Here is a 17,380-nt window from a genome sequence, read left to right on the forward strand (position 1 = left end):
AGAAATTCCTGAATAATTCCCGGAACATACTCCGGGAAGAATCTCGTATGAAATTCCAGGAATAAATCTTTACGTATTGTTGCAAGGAGTTTCTGAAGGAATCTCGGTAAGAATTTCTGATACAATTTCCGAAAGAACTCCTAAAGAAATTCTGGATTAAGTTGCTAGAATTTCCAGGATTACCATCTGGAAGCCCAAAAATATAAATCCAGAGACATCCTAAAAGAAACTATTCGGAGAATCTCGGATGAAATGCCTGGACGATTCCGGGGACTACTTGAGAAATTCTGGGAGAAATCTCTTGAAGTCCGAAACGTAAACCAGAAGGTCACAAAACGTCAAAAACTTTTAAAAATTCCAAATTCTTTAGCAACCGCGGCTTGCATTGCCCTATAGGCTGTACTAATTCAATTGTTTCTGGGTGAACCTGAATTGTGAGATTCGGGGAAAGACATTTCGCTTTCTCGCTTGCTTGAAGGATTTCATCAAGTTACAAGTTTCTTACAGTTCCTCCAGGGATTATTTCTGGGATTCCTTAGGGATTCTTCCAGTTTTTTTTCTGCGAATCCTAATAAGATTCCAGGGTCTCTTTCAGATATTTCTCCTTCCGAAACTTCACCAATAATTTCTTCTGTAATACTTTCAGGACTTCCAGGATTTCTTCAGGAATTTCTTCCAGAATACCTGCAGGAATTTTGTTCCAAGATTTCTCCATGAATTCATTCCAAGATTCCTCCAGAAATTCATTCCGAGATTCCTACAGGAATTCTTTCTAAGATACATCAAGTAATATTTCCTTGAATCCCTCCAAGAGTTCCGGGATACCTCTAGAAATTAATTCGCGTAAAAAACTTGAACTCTTGGAGGAGTCCTAGAAGGAGCAATGTTCAGAAGATTTTGAAAATATCACGACAATAAATATTGCACGAGAAAATACATCTAGAATGTTTCTATAACAAGATATAACCGATCTAGACCGATTTAATTATATCTAGACCAGTTTGGATGGTCATAAAAGATAACTCAAATAAAATCAATATACACTGTGGTGCATAATTGATCGGACAAACGTCGATTTTCATACAAAATGGCCATGTTTGGGATGTTGTAACTTTGGTTTGCGTTGATGGATTGAGCTCAATTTTTGACACGGAGCTACCGATATGCTGAGTTACATCGAGATCGCTGTAACAAAATGACCCCCATCGCTTTCTACACAATTCTCTATCGGATTGTAAAATCACTGATTGTCTGCAGTATGGAGTATGCTTACATTTTTGCGTGCTAGAAATTTGTTAATGAAAAACAATTGAAATAATACAGAAATTTACACGTTCTTATATTCACGTCAAGTGTAGTATGTCTTTCTGTGTACTTTACCTGTCATGAGCAGCATGAGCATGAGCATGAGCATGAGATGACCGTACAATTCGTAGTTGCTACTCCGTTACTGACCAGAACAGTCAACATTGCACAGGGAACTAAATGGATGGGGCCTGGGTGTAGCTTTCCATCCTCAATGTGCAATTTGGAAGGTTCAAAACTTTATATTGTCAGTACCGGCGCCGGCCACGTCCTTACGGTCATCGGGGAAGGGAAGGAATGTTGGTGTGGCATCCGTTGCTACTAGAGACCGTGTGTACCTCCGCATCCCCACGGTTGTCACAGGAAGGAAGTTTGTTACAAAGGAAGGGAAGGGATAGAAAGTTACATAGATCTGGATTCACATTGGTAAATGATGTGAGCTATGCAACCCTTGATATGGTTTAGTCTTCAGCCAGCCGGCTGTCGGAAGAATACAATAATTTTATTGTATGTTTGTGTATTAAATTTAATTGTATACCGGGTATAAATATTTTTTAAACCACGCTTATGTCGGATCCACTCGTAATAACGCACGTTTTAAGCTTATCGTTTCTCAGTCAGAAAATAAACTGTATGCAACTCCGTTTAGTGTTACTGCCAATGCTGAAAAACCAAAACCCGCGCCGTAGCTTTACGAGTAAACTGGACAACTAAACAACAAGAATCGTTGCTTTTGAGTTTTATCTATGTTCTTGTATTACTTTTTTTCGCGTTCCCGTGTTAATAAGATTGGGATAATAAAACCGTTGTACATATTTATTATCCGCGAATGTTCGCAACGCGTAATATAAGTTGAAGGTGTGATGAACAGAAATACATTATCGTAAATGTTCGAAAAAAATATCGAAATTATGGAACTCGGCACGAATAAATCGACGCGGAAAACGTGGTCTACTTGTCACTGTATCGTACGGTAATCTTGACCTTTCTAAAGAAAGAGATACTTCGCCGTTTTGATCGCTGATTGCCTGCTTGTAAATCTGAAATAGAAAAAAGTATTAAATTGTGATACGTTCTCCACTGTTATATTTTTGTAAATTGTTATTTATATATAGTTTAAATTTACCTCCATCCCTCTGAAACAAATAGTATATAAGCAATGAAAAACAAATAGAATAAAATAAATAAATAAATAAATAAATAGTGTAAAAAAGTACACCAAATCTTGATCCTGGAATGTTCCTGCATTTAAATAAACCAGGCTGGAAAATAGCAAGATCAAAACTTGAAATGGTAGATCTTACACCGTAACGCACCATTCCAAGGTGATCTACCCACGTTACGGGTTTTTCTGTGTACTTTACCTGTCATATCGATTTAGGAATCAACGAGACGCATAGGTCGAAGGCCATTGCGATTTCGCCTTCTCGTGAAAAGAACAATAGATGTTTTACTCGGATTAACCGAAAGGCCATATTGACGACACCAACCCTCAACTACCTGAGGGGCGTTTTGCATCAGGTCGAAAAGGGTGCTGGCTGATACACATATCAACGAACAATGTTATGCCGTCATCGGCAAAGCCATAAGTAGGAAAACCGCTTTTATTGAGTTGCCTCAATACAGCCACTACACAGCTATTCAGACACGAATGCCACATCTTCTATGTATATAAAAATGAATTTCTGTCTGTCTGTCTGTCTGTCTGACCCTTATGCATTCGGAAACTACTGAACCGATCGGTGTGGAATTTTGTATGTGGGTATTTTTGGGCCGGGGAAGGTTCTTAGCTTTGTGTGGGGTCTCTCCGGTATTTGAAACGGGGGGCTCCCATACAGATAACTTTGCGGGCCATCCCTATGAAACTGTTTGTCAAAAAACACAGTAGGCAGGCATTACGACGATTGCCGGGACAGTTAGCATTAATAATAACTACACAGTAGAGTGGGTCACCCGTTATATGGGAAAATGGAAAATTTGATGAAATCCCATCAGATCAAAGCTTTTTAGGTTCTATTTCAGAACCCAAATAACTGTGCAAAATTTGGGCACGATCGGTTTGTCCACGTTTTGCGCATCGTGTTTGAAGTTTGTATGAAAAAACTAACTTTTTTGCATTTCTCTCATGAGAAGCTCGAATTATTCTAAAACCATGTAACCGTTAATTTTAAAACATAGCCTAAAGGGCATTGAAAAATTTTGTCGAAGACCGCGAAGAAATTCGGTAAAAGTTGCTAACTTTACCGATTTTTCCGGTAAAACAAACTTAACAGTTGAGATTTTGGTAAAATGTTACCAGAGTTTGTATAAAAAAAACTTGTGCGGCTAGATCGGTGCTACAAGAAAGTCAAATGACTATATTTAAGGACAAACGTCTTGAAATCCCACTTGAACTCAAACGCACAAATCTCAAGAAGCAAACTTCAAACAACAGTGCATTTTATTATTCTGTTCTTGCTCACTTGAAATAAGCTTAAAATAAGAAGATCAGGTGCGCTGGTTTTGTAGGTGCCAAAGTCGGCCATTGTGGCGGTCATTTTGGGATCCTTACAAGTCTGTCCTTAACTCTATTCCGCAATCCTCAAGAGGGATGAATCAGAACATGATCCCTCCACTCCACAATAGTTTTTTTTCTTCACCAAGTGGAGTACTAAGATAATATGACATTGACTGCGACACTTGTACATTTGTGACCACATTTTGGATCACTGCGACTACTGTGCATCGGATCGGAAGCGGAACGCCTGCGCACTGTTTCGTGTGTTTTTTTAGTATACCTACGAGTTGTACTCGAGAGCTTACCAGTGAAATTGCATCTAAAAGCATTCCACTCCGGTTCCAGTGCAGTGTGTTGGTATGTGGATGTTTCTTTTATTTTCTGTTTGATGGCAAATGTGTTAATATTTTTTCCTATCTGGATCATGCTAATTAGTTGCGCAAATTGAACCGGTAACCGTTGCAAATCGAACAGAAACGCTTTGATGGCGGAAAAATGACTATTTTTTCTGCTTGGAGCACGTGTTGCTTGCTGGTATGACTAAATTGTCGAATGATCGTGAAACAGGGCGTCGTCGTCGTGCTGTTGGTTGATTCGATAATTGCCAAAGAATTGAACTCCGATGTCATTAGTAATCATGTGATGAGACTGTAGTTAAGTTTCAGTTGGTATTGGATCAAATGCGGTATCAAATAATCTCACAACTTCTGATATCCAGCAAGTGTTCGCCAAACTCAAAGACACAGTTCTGCAACGGAGTCTCTCGAAGTCGCATGACAATCATTCTGATTGTATAAGTTCTCGCTTTTTCCAAACCATGCCAGGCCTCGGAACTGATTCCTATGGATTATTCATAAATCACCACGATGACTGTAGTCTACAGTAGCTATGTAGCACTCACGCAATTACAGCAGCGAAACAATGCGGCATCTCAGTTATGGGCTACCTGATCGCGCACTTCTATGCGATCTAGGCGGTTTAGAATTTGAAATTTCCTGCACGATAGTACACACCTATAGTATCACCACTGACTGTAGTATTGTTACTTGCATCTGATGGTCAATTACGTTCGATGAGGGTGCGGAGATGATAGAGACTGACCTTCAATTACTGCAAATTTGCTATCAGTAAAAATACGGCGTAGAGTACTTACATGTATTGAGAAGTTGTTCTGAACACTGAAACTTGTGATGATTGAACTTATCTTTTCTCTGGTTTACAATTAGTTACACACATTCTTTTTTTTTTAATTTTACAATGTAGTGTTGGAGAAACTAATAAAAAAAGCCTTTAGTTGATTTATTTACAAAATATTCTGCCTGCCCAAAGTCGCTTGATCTCCGGTTGTCTGCAATCATGCAACATACAATCAAATCACATTCATTCATGTAAGGCAGTTGGTATTTACCAATGTAGTATCCGAAACAAACGATTCAACTGTATTATGAGAGTTTGAAGATCGTTGTAAAAAAGTATATGGAATCCTGGTTTCAAATATACAGAATGGAAAACGCGTAAAACAAGAGAACAGTGTTGAATTATGTTTACATGAATAAACTTTGAAAATTGACAACTTTCCGCTAATTTAGATACCCTTCAAATTTTCTGATGAGTTTTTTTTCTATCAATCATATATGTAATAATGTATGTACATAATTTCAAAGAAGCTGGAAACCAAATGGAGGCGCATGGTTGTTGATGCCTTGTTGATGTTTCCCTTGCTTACCTGAATGTTTTCTCACGTGAAAATGTCCACACGATAGGGTATCTAGATGTGTTGCAAAGTTACTGTTTGCACTTTGAATGACCTTAAATGATGTTTTATCATTCAAAACCCCAGAAAAATGACGTTTGCAACTAAATTCCTTTATTTCTTGCATCATGAATGGTTAACTACCGATGGCGTTACAAATGGAGGCAAACGAATGGAAGAAGCATTGCATCCGTCATGCATACTGCTGGCTGCCATGAGTCACAGTGTGGTGAACCCCATTGCATTGATGATTGAATCTTAAGTTTGCAGTAGCTCAGACGTTTCGTTCACTTCGTTATAGAACAATCTCAAAAAATACGAACACTATGTTCATCACCTAATGTTTTAGTTATAACAATAAAAAGGCATTCGATTTCAGTTTTTCAATGGGCATTTATAGAGGATTTGTCATACGGTGAAGACCGGCTGTTGAACGGCCGTCGATGAAGCCAACGTAACTTCCCTTCTTCTTCTTCTTTGTGGCTCGACGTTCGCATTGGAATTTGGCCTGCCTCTCTTCAATTTAGTGTTCTTAGAGCATTTCCACAGTTATTAATTGAAGGGCTTTCTTTGCCTGCCATTGCATGAATTTGTACATTGTGTGGCAAGTACAATGATACACTATGCCCAGGGAGTCGAGAAAAGTTTCCCAACTGGAACGGGAATCGAACCCGCCGTCTCCGGATTGGCGATCCAAAGCCTTAACCACTAGACTAACTGGAGACCCCGGGGACTGGGGGAGGTAACTTCCCAGCCGCTGATTTGTTGTTTTAGAGCTGGTAGATGGTATCTTTAACTCTCCTCAGCGTGGAAGATGTTTCGTTTTCGTTATCTGCTACATCAACGTAGTAATTTTCTCCGTTGCCTTGATTCGCCGTGCCTATATTCTCTTTGCTATACAGGTGCTCGTCGAGATGCTGCTTCCACCTTTCAATCACCCCACGTTCATCTGTCACGAGGCTCCCGTGACTGAGTTAACTTTGTTTGCCATGGAGTGGGGGTCATAAATTGAAAATGGCGCAGGGCATGATAGGAAAGGCTTTTGTGCATAGCATTCCAAATGAGGAAACTTTGTTCGCGAGAACAGGTTTTACCTCTGGTTGTCTGAGATGGAACCAAAGAAGGCTTGCAACAAGTTTTAGGGGGGTTTAAGAGGATCCTGGAACCCGATCCTTTTCAGGGGCTCACTCTAGGGAGAATTAGAGTTTCAGGTGGTTTCAGGGGGTTTCAGTTACGTTACAGGAGTGTTCCAACGAGTTCCTCGGAGAACTTTCCAAAAAGTCTCAAAGGGTGACAAATGAATTAAGGAGATTCGTTATCTGCTACATCAACGTAGTAATTTTCTCCGTTGCCTTGATTCGCCGTGCCTATATTCTCTTTGCTATACAGGTGCTCGTCGAGATGCTGCTTCCACCTTTCAATCACCCCACGTTCATCTGTCACGAGGCTCCCGTGACTGAGTTAACTTTGTTTGCCATGGGGTGGGGGTCATAAATTGAAAATGGCACAGGGCATGATAGGAAAGGCTTTTGTGCATAGCATTCCAAATGAGGAAACGTTGTTCGCGAGAACAGGTTTTACCTCTGGTTGTCTGAGATGGAACCAAAGAAGGCTTGCAACAAGTTTTAGGGGGGTTTAAGAGGATCCTGGAACCCGATCCTTTTCAGGGGCTCACTCTAGGGAGAATTAGAGTTTCAGGTGGTTTCAGGGGGTTTCAGTTACGTTACAGGAGTGTTCCAACGAGTTCCTCGGAGAACTTTCCAAAAAGTCTCAAAGGGTGACAAATGAATTAAGGAGATTCGTTATCTGCTACATCAACGTAGTAATTTTCTCCGTTGCCTTGATTCGCCGTGCCTATATTCTCTTTGCTATACAGGTGCTCGTCGAGATGCTGCTTCCACCTTTCAATCACCCCACGTTCATCTGTCACGAGGCTCCCGTGACTGAGTTAACTTTGTTTGCCATGGGGTGGGGGTCATAAATTGAAAATGGCACAGGGCATGATAGGAAAGGCTTTTGTGCATAGCATTCCAAATGAGGAAACGTTGTTCGCGAGAACAGGTTTTACCTCTGGTTGTCTGAGATGGAACCAAAGAAGGCTTGCAACAAGTTTTAGGGGGGTTTAAGAGGATCCTGGAACCCGATCCTTTTCAGGGGCTCACTCTAGGGAGAATTAGAGTTTCAGGTGGTTTCAGGGGGTTTCAGTTACGTTACAGGAGTGTTCCAACGAGTTCCTCGGAGAACTTTCCAAAAAGTCTCAAAGGGTGACAAATGAATTAAGGAGATTCGTTATCTGCTACATCAACGTAGTAATTTTCTCCGTTGCCTTGATTCGCCGTGCCTATATTCTCTTTGCTATACAGGTGCTCGTCGAGATGCTGCTTCCACCTTTCAATCACCCCACGTTCATCTGTCACGAGGCTCCCGTGACTGAGTTAACTTTGTTTGCCATGGGGTGGGGGTCATAAATTGAAAATGGCACAGGGCATGATAGGAAAGGCTTTTGTGCATAGCATTCCAAATGAGGAAACGTTGTTCGCGAGAACAGGTTTTACCTCTGGTTGTCTGAGATGGAACCAAAGAAGGCTTGCAACAAGTTTTAGGGGGGTTTAAGAGGATCCTGGAACCCGATCCTTTTCAGGGGCTCACTCTAGGGAGAATTAGAGTTTCAGGTGGTTTCAGGGGGTTTCAGTTACGTTACAGGAGTGTTCCAACGAGTTCCTCGGAGAACTTTCCAAAAAGTCTCAAAGGGTGACAAATGAATTAAGGAGATTCAAGCTTAGACGTGTGCGCCGAGGCTCTTTTCACCGGCGGCGGCATATAGGGTTATTTGAGACAGCGGCGGCGGCGACGTCAGCGTCACGTCGTTCACCCTATTCGGCGGCGGCGGCGGCGTAAACGGCGCGACCAATTTTTTTGTTTTTGATTTAAATTCTAAATTATTTTTTATTTTGAGAGCAGATTTTTCTTTCAAAAAAATCAACAAGTAATAATTTGTTTTTTTTTTGCACCAAGGTTATGGTTTGGGGGAGTTCACACTGGAAGATCATCAATTGTATCAATTATATGAATCAGAAATTGAGTTTTGAGTTTTAAAGAGATGTCATTAGGGTGTCATCCAAAAACTTTTTGGTACGATTCCTCTTGACATAACCAATATTATTCCAGGAATTTCTCTGAGATTGTTAGGCATTTCTTTCAAAACAAAAAAAATATAAAATTTTGAGGATTCCATAATGTTACCCATATAGAACTCAAACAATCAGGAATTTTACGAGCCGAAGACTCAAAACAAATATCTACAAAGAAAACCAAATTTTGGAAAGTATTTTTTTGAAAATTTTCCTGAAATTGTCTAAATAATCAATTAATGTCTTCATATTTGTAACACGGGGCAATTATCCAGTTTTTTATTTAGAAACTTATTTCTCAATATTTTTCACAAATCGTCTGAGTAATCAAAATATGTTGATAAAGGACTATGAAGCCTTAAACAAAAAAAAAAGAGTTTCTTGGATGAATCCTGAAAGAGTTCCTGAAGAAATTCTGGAAGCAGTTTCTGAAAGAATTCCAGAAGAATCCCAGCAAGAGTTCTCAAAGAAATACTGGTAGAAATTTCTGAAGAAATCCTCGAAAGAGTCCCTGAAGAAATTGCAGAAGCAACTCCTGATATAAGGCCAGAAGAAATTCCCGAAATTTTTGAAGCAATCCCAGAAGTAGTTGCTGAAAGAATCCCGGAAGGAGCTTCTAACAAGAATCCCGGAGAAGTTTAAAGTGGAATACTGAAAGAAGTTCTTGTAGGATTCCTGGAAGGATCTCAGAAAGAATTCGTGAAGAAATTCCAGAAGGAACTCCGGGAGGAATCTCGCATGGAATTCCTGGAAGGAATTCCAGACTGAATTTTTGGAAGGGGTTTCCGTAGGAATCTTGGAAGGCATTTGTTATATAATCCTCGAGGGAACTCCTGGACGAATCACCAAAGAAACACCGGGTGAAATTGCTGGAATTACCGGGTTTATTTTTCATAAATACCTTCTGGGAATAAAAAAATCAGAAGACCATTCCTAAAGAAACCATTGAGAATCTAGGATGGAATGCCTGGAGGATTCCCGAAAATCCTGTAGAAATCCCGGAAGAAATCCCTTGAAATTTCTGAAGGCAAATTCAGAATCCTGGATGAACATTTGAGAAAACTCATAAGGGATCCCAGAGGGAACTTCTGAAGGTACCTAAAACAAATCACAGGTGGAGCTCCATTAGGAATCTCAGAAAGAAATCCTAGAAGAATTCTTGAATAAATTTGTGGAGAAACCACGTAAGAAACTCACAGAGGAATCTTAGAAAAAAATGCTGGGTAATCGTATATTCCTGAAGAAATCTCGGATTTAATTTCTAGAGAAATTCCGGAATGAATTTAGGCACTTCTGTAGCAATCTCAGAAGATATCCCCGGAAAAGTTCGAATAAGGTAATGATTTTTTTACAGTATTAGTCGATGAGTTTAACAAACATTTATGGTTTAGCTGCCCGACTGCAAGCAATATCATCAGATTCATCGCACTTACCATAGTAGAGAGGTAAACTGCGATTTTCATACATGGTTTTATGGCATAAAATGAACAAAGCTAAACAATTAACGAAGAAACAAAACTGATTTTCTCATTAAAACTATCTTTGGTATACATAATCTCGATAACCGAAATAGAGGAGCATACTAGATTTCCTTATTAAGACAAAATAGTTTTTATTCAATGTATGTCATCGTGTTGCAAGTAACCCCGTTTGACGGTATGGCGTTTTCTGATCGGCGTGGGAATTTTTGTTCGGCGGCGTGGAAAAATGTAAACAGCGGCGCGCCGGGTCATTTCGAGTGGCGGCGGTGGCGTGGAAAAAATGTCGGCGTCGGCGGCAAGGCAGCGCACACATCTAGTCTCAGGGTCCTCTGAAACCCATGAAAATATACCCCTGGTTTGCAACGACTATAGGGGCTTTTGATGGAGTTTCAGGGAAATTTCGAGGGTTTCGAAAAGTTTCAGGAGCGTTATAGAGATTTTCGGCTCCGAAGGCATTTCAGAGGGCTTCGGAAAATTTTCAGGGGTTTCAAGGGCGATAGTGGGGGTCTGAGGGGGCATCGGGGGCAGACATTTCGGAAAGTTTCAGATGAATCTGTGCATGTTTCAGAATTGTTATAGAGGGTTTCAAAGACGTTTTTGGAGGTTTCAAAGGGTTTCATGGAAGTAACAGGGGTTTTGAAGGATTTCGGTTTCTTAGGCATTTCAGAAGGGGTGGGGAAAATTTGCTGCGAGTTTATGAAGCGTTACAGGGTTTAAGAGCGTTTCAGGAACGTGCAGTCCTCCTCACTGAAACCTCCTAAAACTTCATTGAAGACCTCTTGAACCCCTCTTGAACATCCTGTAACAACTTTCAAACCCGGGCTTTTTTAACCGTTATGTGGCCGGCAAACTTTTTGCTTTTTTCTACACCATGTATTTTAATTGGGTACCCTGCCGGCCACATAAGGGTTAAACTCCCTGGGTTGCGTTGCCATAGTGACTGTTATTATGTAATACATTTTCTTATAAACGAAATACTGTCTCAGTACCAGTACTAGTACCAGCGCATCTTATGTATGCAAGTCATAAAAAATGCATAAATCAAAATGGTATAACAAAACCCTGCATTTATTCTTAAATGCTTTTCATAATTTACTGCTATATTATCCACTTGGTCACTACGTGAACGATTACAATTGACAGCTGCACTTACACTTTGTACAGCGCCTAAATGTATTCTAATCTAATTCTACTTTATCTTTAACTGGTTGCCTATGTGCTGCTTTCTGTTTCTACTGTGTCCATGGTAGAAGGGAGAGCACGATGATGTTGATATGTGGCTCTTGTCCTCTTTCCAGCTAGATTGGGGATCCATTACAAGTTGCCGTTCGCCGATATCCAATTATCTGGGTCCGTTAGAACTATAGCTCGCTCAGAAGAGGGTCAGTGTCAGCCACCCAAACAACACACTTTGTTATAGAGAAGTTTCCCATACTTTTCAAAACATTTGCAGTCATGGAATAAAGATGCTGTAATATGTTTCGTGACTTTTATATGACCGAAAAAGAGCCGACCGAAAAATGTCTTCTGCAACAAGTTTTTGTTGTTTAAAAGTTTTGATGTAACTAAATTAAAACAAACAAAAATGTTAGCAAGATGATATGAAATACATTTCATAGCTTAAAGACGAGTATTTTTGTGGTGTTCATGACTTTTAAAATACAAACTTCTAACATCAACTGACAAACAAGAATGAATATGAGAACGCAAATACATGAAACTGTCAATGTTTTTTTTTTTTATTATATTGACAGTCTGAAAAGATCACACTAAAACTAAAAGAGACTCACAAATGAAATGGAGAAAAGTTAAGTTAAACACAGCCGAGCAAAACTATTTTAATGTTTAGTGATCCCCATGCCGGAAAAGAGTGTGCGCTTCAAATTTTAGCGTGAATTATGACATTTTACCACCGCAAAATTTATGCGCTATTCGGTCGACTGAGTACCGTGATTTCTGGTGAAATTGATCACTTTTCACAGTTTTTGGCGTCTATTTTTTTATTGTTCTCGATATGCTCAAACTCAATGCTTAACAACAAGCACTACCAGGGATGGCATCAGTCAACGAAGTTGAAACTTTTACTGCAAATCATGTTATTGTAATAAATGATCACCCAAGTAACACAGCTAGTTATATATCAGTTAATAATTCACGATTCATACATAATCGACTGTTTTTTCCTTGTATTATTGACTTAATATCGAACACTTATAAAATCAAAACAGCGCAAAAAATGGCGGGTTATAGAACATCCTACAGGTTATATAAGATGTATTTTAAAACAGTAATAGTACTTTCAAGGTACGTTCCCCCTTACTTTTATGTATATGTTGGTTGTAATTAAGTTATTTCTCAAATATAAATGCTTGCAGAATATGCATATAAAATTATCAAATTCATTCGTTGTAATTAAGCTATTTTCACGTGATATAACCTACAGAAAATATTTATTGTGCATACAACTTAGTCTTTTACAATTAAGCTCTGTGGAAGTTATATAACTTCCAGAATCCATTTATAAAACCACTATCAAGGGATTCGACTGTAAAACGTGCAGAACGACGCAAAAGAAAGTCGATCGCAAAAAAAAACTACAAAATGTTTTTTTTTTCCTATGGAAATACAGTTCCCGCCATTGACTTAAAAAATGATCGCCAAATAATAAAGTCGCTTATATTTGACAAAAAATAAGCTGTTAAATCGATTTCACTCAGAGCCGTGTAGTATAGTGATGGTTTACCTGCGCATAAAGATTTATGGTGAAACTTGTTATTCCACTCGCCCATAATTAATGCGCCATTGTATCACATTAAAAAATGTGGCAATAACAAGCAATATTATGCTGTTTAGCATTTTTTTTTTCAATTCACGCTAAAACTAAATATGGCAGATTACTCAAGAAGCTTACAGTGTCGTTCAATAATGTTGAGAATAGCTTAAATTATAACTTTAATTTTAAATATGATTCATAGATTGAATTTTTGCTCAAATGAAGGGCGAGCTTCAAAAAATAATTTTCTTCATAAATTATTTCATCTAGGGGATTAACTAATAAGATTAAACAACTGCGTAAGCCATGATTATCTCATTATTGAAATGTTTCATGAAATATTCAAAGAATGCCTTGAGGATCGCAACGTTTAATCAATTTAATGTTGTTGTAATCGTGCTGTTTAGTGAGTCCCTTATTATTATTGATATGAACATTTCCTGGACTTCTTTTGGCATAGAGTATTTTTTGCCTGTCACATTATATATATACATAAAAAATAGTCATGGACAGAGGAAACTCTCAGTTAATATCTGTGGAATTGCTCATAGAACATTAAGCTGAGAAGAAGGTATTGTCCCAATGAAGACGTTACGCCAGGTAGAAGAAGATGCATATTGATGATAAAAAATGAGATAAACGAGAATGATTTTTTTGCGTACCCACAATTATAGCCACCACTGTATGCTTCTACTAGCTTTTAGTTCGATTGAGAAAAAAATGTGGAAGAGCTTGCTATAACGTTTAAAAAACGTCTGGGTAACAACTTTTCAACAGACTCAAATATCAGTTTCAATTTTGTTTATATATAATCGTCACTTCGCCAAAATAACTAAATTACAACATGTTACTTGTCGGCGACATCTGTCAAAATGTCAAAATATTTCCAGAATAAACCGCAAATTACTCTATAAATGGTCCAGAATCTCGTCGTTGTTAACAACGATTGTGTAGTTCTTATGGAATTTCAAGTAAATAACGTATAGTCATCAATTGTTAGCCCTGAGAAATCATGTTCGGAGCATGGCTATGAATATTCCGTGATTGTACGGGGCTCCCGAGTTGTGGAAATGGGCCAGCTGCATGTCGATGCGATCAATGGAAGCACCAAACAGCATACCGAATCAGTGCCCGGACCGTCGAATCAGTGAAAATGGAGCATAACACCTTGCATAACAATCTATCTAAATATGTAGGCAGAAAAGTAGATCATTACAAGAAGAGGCTATATTATATTACAACTTGTGGAAACGTGACACTGATAAAAAAGGCACCCGAAAACGATCGCTGTTATGCCACTTGCGGAAGAACTCAATTCGGCGGATAATTATATTGTTCCTGGGCAGGGCCAGCTTTCTAGGTCCAATAATAATTGCTATTTGAGGTAATCTATTAACCGCAACATGATCGCAATTTATTGAGGTATAGAAACGTAAACACTTTCATGATAGGATGGTAAATAATGTGTGAGGCTCTAATAATGTTGAGCATATGTTTTTTTTACGTATTTCAAACATAATGAAGCCTACGATATTTTTTCCTTGTTTGTTTCCAGTCAACATAAATAATGCTCTATTACAACACAAGATGTTTTCTGATCTGCTTATAACACATTTATATAACAACTTTGGAAATTTTGATTTCTAAAGATGTTTTCTGTGTTACTTGGGCAGTCAGTGAAATGCCTTTGTAAGTCCTGAAAATAGTTATTCTCCCGAATTAACCATCCCAGAATGCGAAACTTTTACAACTTTAATATTTTCTAAATTATTTAAGTTGAAAGTTTGATAATTTGAGGGTAGCGCCTGAAGGTATGCAATTTTCATACTTAATAAGTCATTACTTCCGGAAATGTTCAATTTTTGCATAAATTTCAATATTTATAGAACTTTTGATGATAAATTTGGGTTTGGCGAATACTTGGCAACTATAAACATTCATTCGAATATTCATTGCATGTGCGATACAGCTACGGTAACAAAAGTTTGAAAGTGTCTTTGAAATTTGCCAACACAGAGCTTAGGAAAATATGGAATTTAATACAGAAATGTGAGACTAATTGGCTGTAAAACACGTAAACTTATAATTTAATAACCCTTGAGCCAGATGACGACCATTTTCCACAAATTGTTTTAAGTTTAAAGCGTTATTTTTGAAAAAAAAATGGCCCGCACGTCGATCAATTTCATCCGAAATCACGGCATATCTGAAAATTTTTGTTGATTTTCTACGACCGTTCTTCTTCATCAATAAGCTTGTTATCAAGAATCAATACGATAGCATCATCAAATGACTGGCCCACAGATTACACAGTGTCAACCAAAAATATTCTCACGTTAGATTTTTTAGTATTCTTTCAAACTTCCAACAGAACTAAAAGTATTTTTTTTTAAATTTATAAATTTCGATAGGGTCAACACAAAAATAAAATAAAAATTTACATGATGCTTGTGGATATTCGGGCCACTCAAAAGATTTTTGGTAGGATATTGTACTATTTGGGCAGGTGTACCTATTTTGGGCACTTGTCGATAGAACTAAGTCAATTTCAAATCGATGCATTTGAATTTTCGTACAAAGTTGCACGTGCCTAACTCTATACAAAATTTCAAATCAATCAGTTTGAAATTGACTTAGTTATATCGACAAGTGCCCAAAATAGGTACACCTGCCCAAATGGTACAAGACCCTAGTTAACAGAGTGATAGAATTTTGAGGAAAATGGCGTAGATGTTACACAGCCAAACAAACGTAACACTCTGATCATTACCATCTATTCATGCACTAATTTATGGGTCGATTTCAAAATTCGATTGTGGACCGTGGCGTTTGTATCGGTTTTGTTCGCGTTTGACATTTGCACACTACCGCCTCCTAGTCCTATGTTTTTAATAAAAAATAAAGTTCGAATTATTACGTCTGTTTGTTTGTCATGTGGCTGTCATCAAAAACCATGTTTCAGGCCAGTTTCCGCGGGCAGTCAACAAATCATAACTTTTCATTCATCTTGACTGTGGATATTTTTTAGACAAGCACTGTAACTGTGAACTTTTTGCACAAGCAACACACGTGTCACAGCAGTGCGCTGCTGCGTATGTTTTGGTTACACAAAAGTCACGGTGACTTACTTCTAACATTGTTACCTTTTTCATTTAGAACGTCACGTACGTCTGTCAAGAAATGTTCTATTATGTCTTGAAATATGTTATCCAAAAGTATTGGAAAACATATTGCTGACTTCACCCCAAATTGGACTGACACAATAGTGTACACATACCTTCAAAGTGTGATTCCAGCGCAGGACCACGTCGGATCGAGTTGAAGTTTTTGGTGCACTTCTCTCTCTCTTCTTGGCGTAACGTCCTCATTGGGACAAAGCCTGCTTCTCAGCTTAAGTGTTCTATGAGCACTTCCACAGTTATTAACTGAGAGCTTCCTCTGCCAATGACCATTTTGCATGCATATATCGTGTGGCAGGCACGAAGATACTCTATGCCCAAGGAAGTCAAGGAAATTTCCTTTTACGAAAAGATCCTGGACCGACCGGGAATCAAACCCGTCACCCTCAGCATGGTCATGCTGAATACCCGTGCGTTTACCGCCTCGGCTATATGGGCTCTCCTTGTAAATCAATGAATAAGTGCACCAAAGACGTCGAGACGTCGAGGGTTAACTGTGCACTTTTATCACACTTTTTAGGGGTACCAAAAATAGTGTGATAGTCCAATTTGGGGCGAAATCTGCAATACATTCGAAAAAGTCCTCCTATTCCATTGAGAGTGCAACCAAACATCAATCAGATGACTTACACAACAACATGCGTCACAAACAATAAAAAGCTGTATTGTTTAACTGGAAATCTAAAGTAAAAATAGTAAAAATTAATACTTGTCGCTTCCCAATCTACAGTAATAAATCAAATATTAGTATATTTTGAGACAAACTATGGATTTCGATTTTTGAACTAACATCTTCCTTTTTCCAGTATGTACATTGTAGCCATTGTACTACTTGGCTGGATTGGGAAGAAGTGATGCACTTCATTTTCAAAAGACAACCAGTTTTTTCATTTGCTTCTTTTTTATTGACCGTTGAGGTTAATACACGCTAAAACTGCTCAGCACTAAAATGTGTAAGACCTACTCATAAGTGCATAATTTCCAGACCACACAAAAATGTGTAGCAGTTACACATTCTCAAAAAACAGCTCGTACACTCTTCTAGATGCGAAATGTTGATTTTTTTTTTGTTTTCCAAGGTCACTAGTAATCCTACCTAGATTGGCGTGCAAAATTTTTTACGATTACAACAATTTTGCGGACACTGGAGCTGATTTTGTAAATGTGCAAGGGTTACACATTTTTGGTGTAGTCTGGAAATTATGCACTTTAGTGCTGAGCGGCGTTAGCGTGTAGTTAATGCTGAAGAGTTACCCCATTT

General features: G+C 38.5%; 1 protein-coding gene across 4 annotated transcripts in view; it reads left to right on the forward strand.

Annotated features, from left to right (window-relative positions):
- Positions 1-17,380, forward strand: part of LOC109412137 (protein unc-13 homolog 4B) — a 381,313-nt gene that overhangs the window by 57,609 nt on the left and 306,324 nt on the right. The gene's annotated exons all lie outside the window — the stretch shown is intronic.

Source organism: Aedes albopictus, chromosome 1 (genome assembly GCF_035046485.1).
Source record: "Aedes albopictus strain Foshan chromosome 1, AalbF5, whole genome shotgun sequence".
Taxonomy (NCBI): Eukaryota; Metazoa; Arthropoda; class Insecta; order Diptera; family Culicidae; genus Aedes; species Aedes albopictus.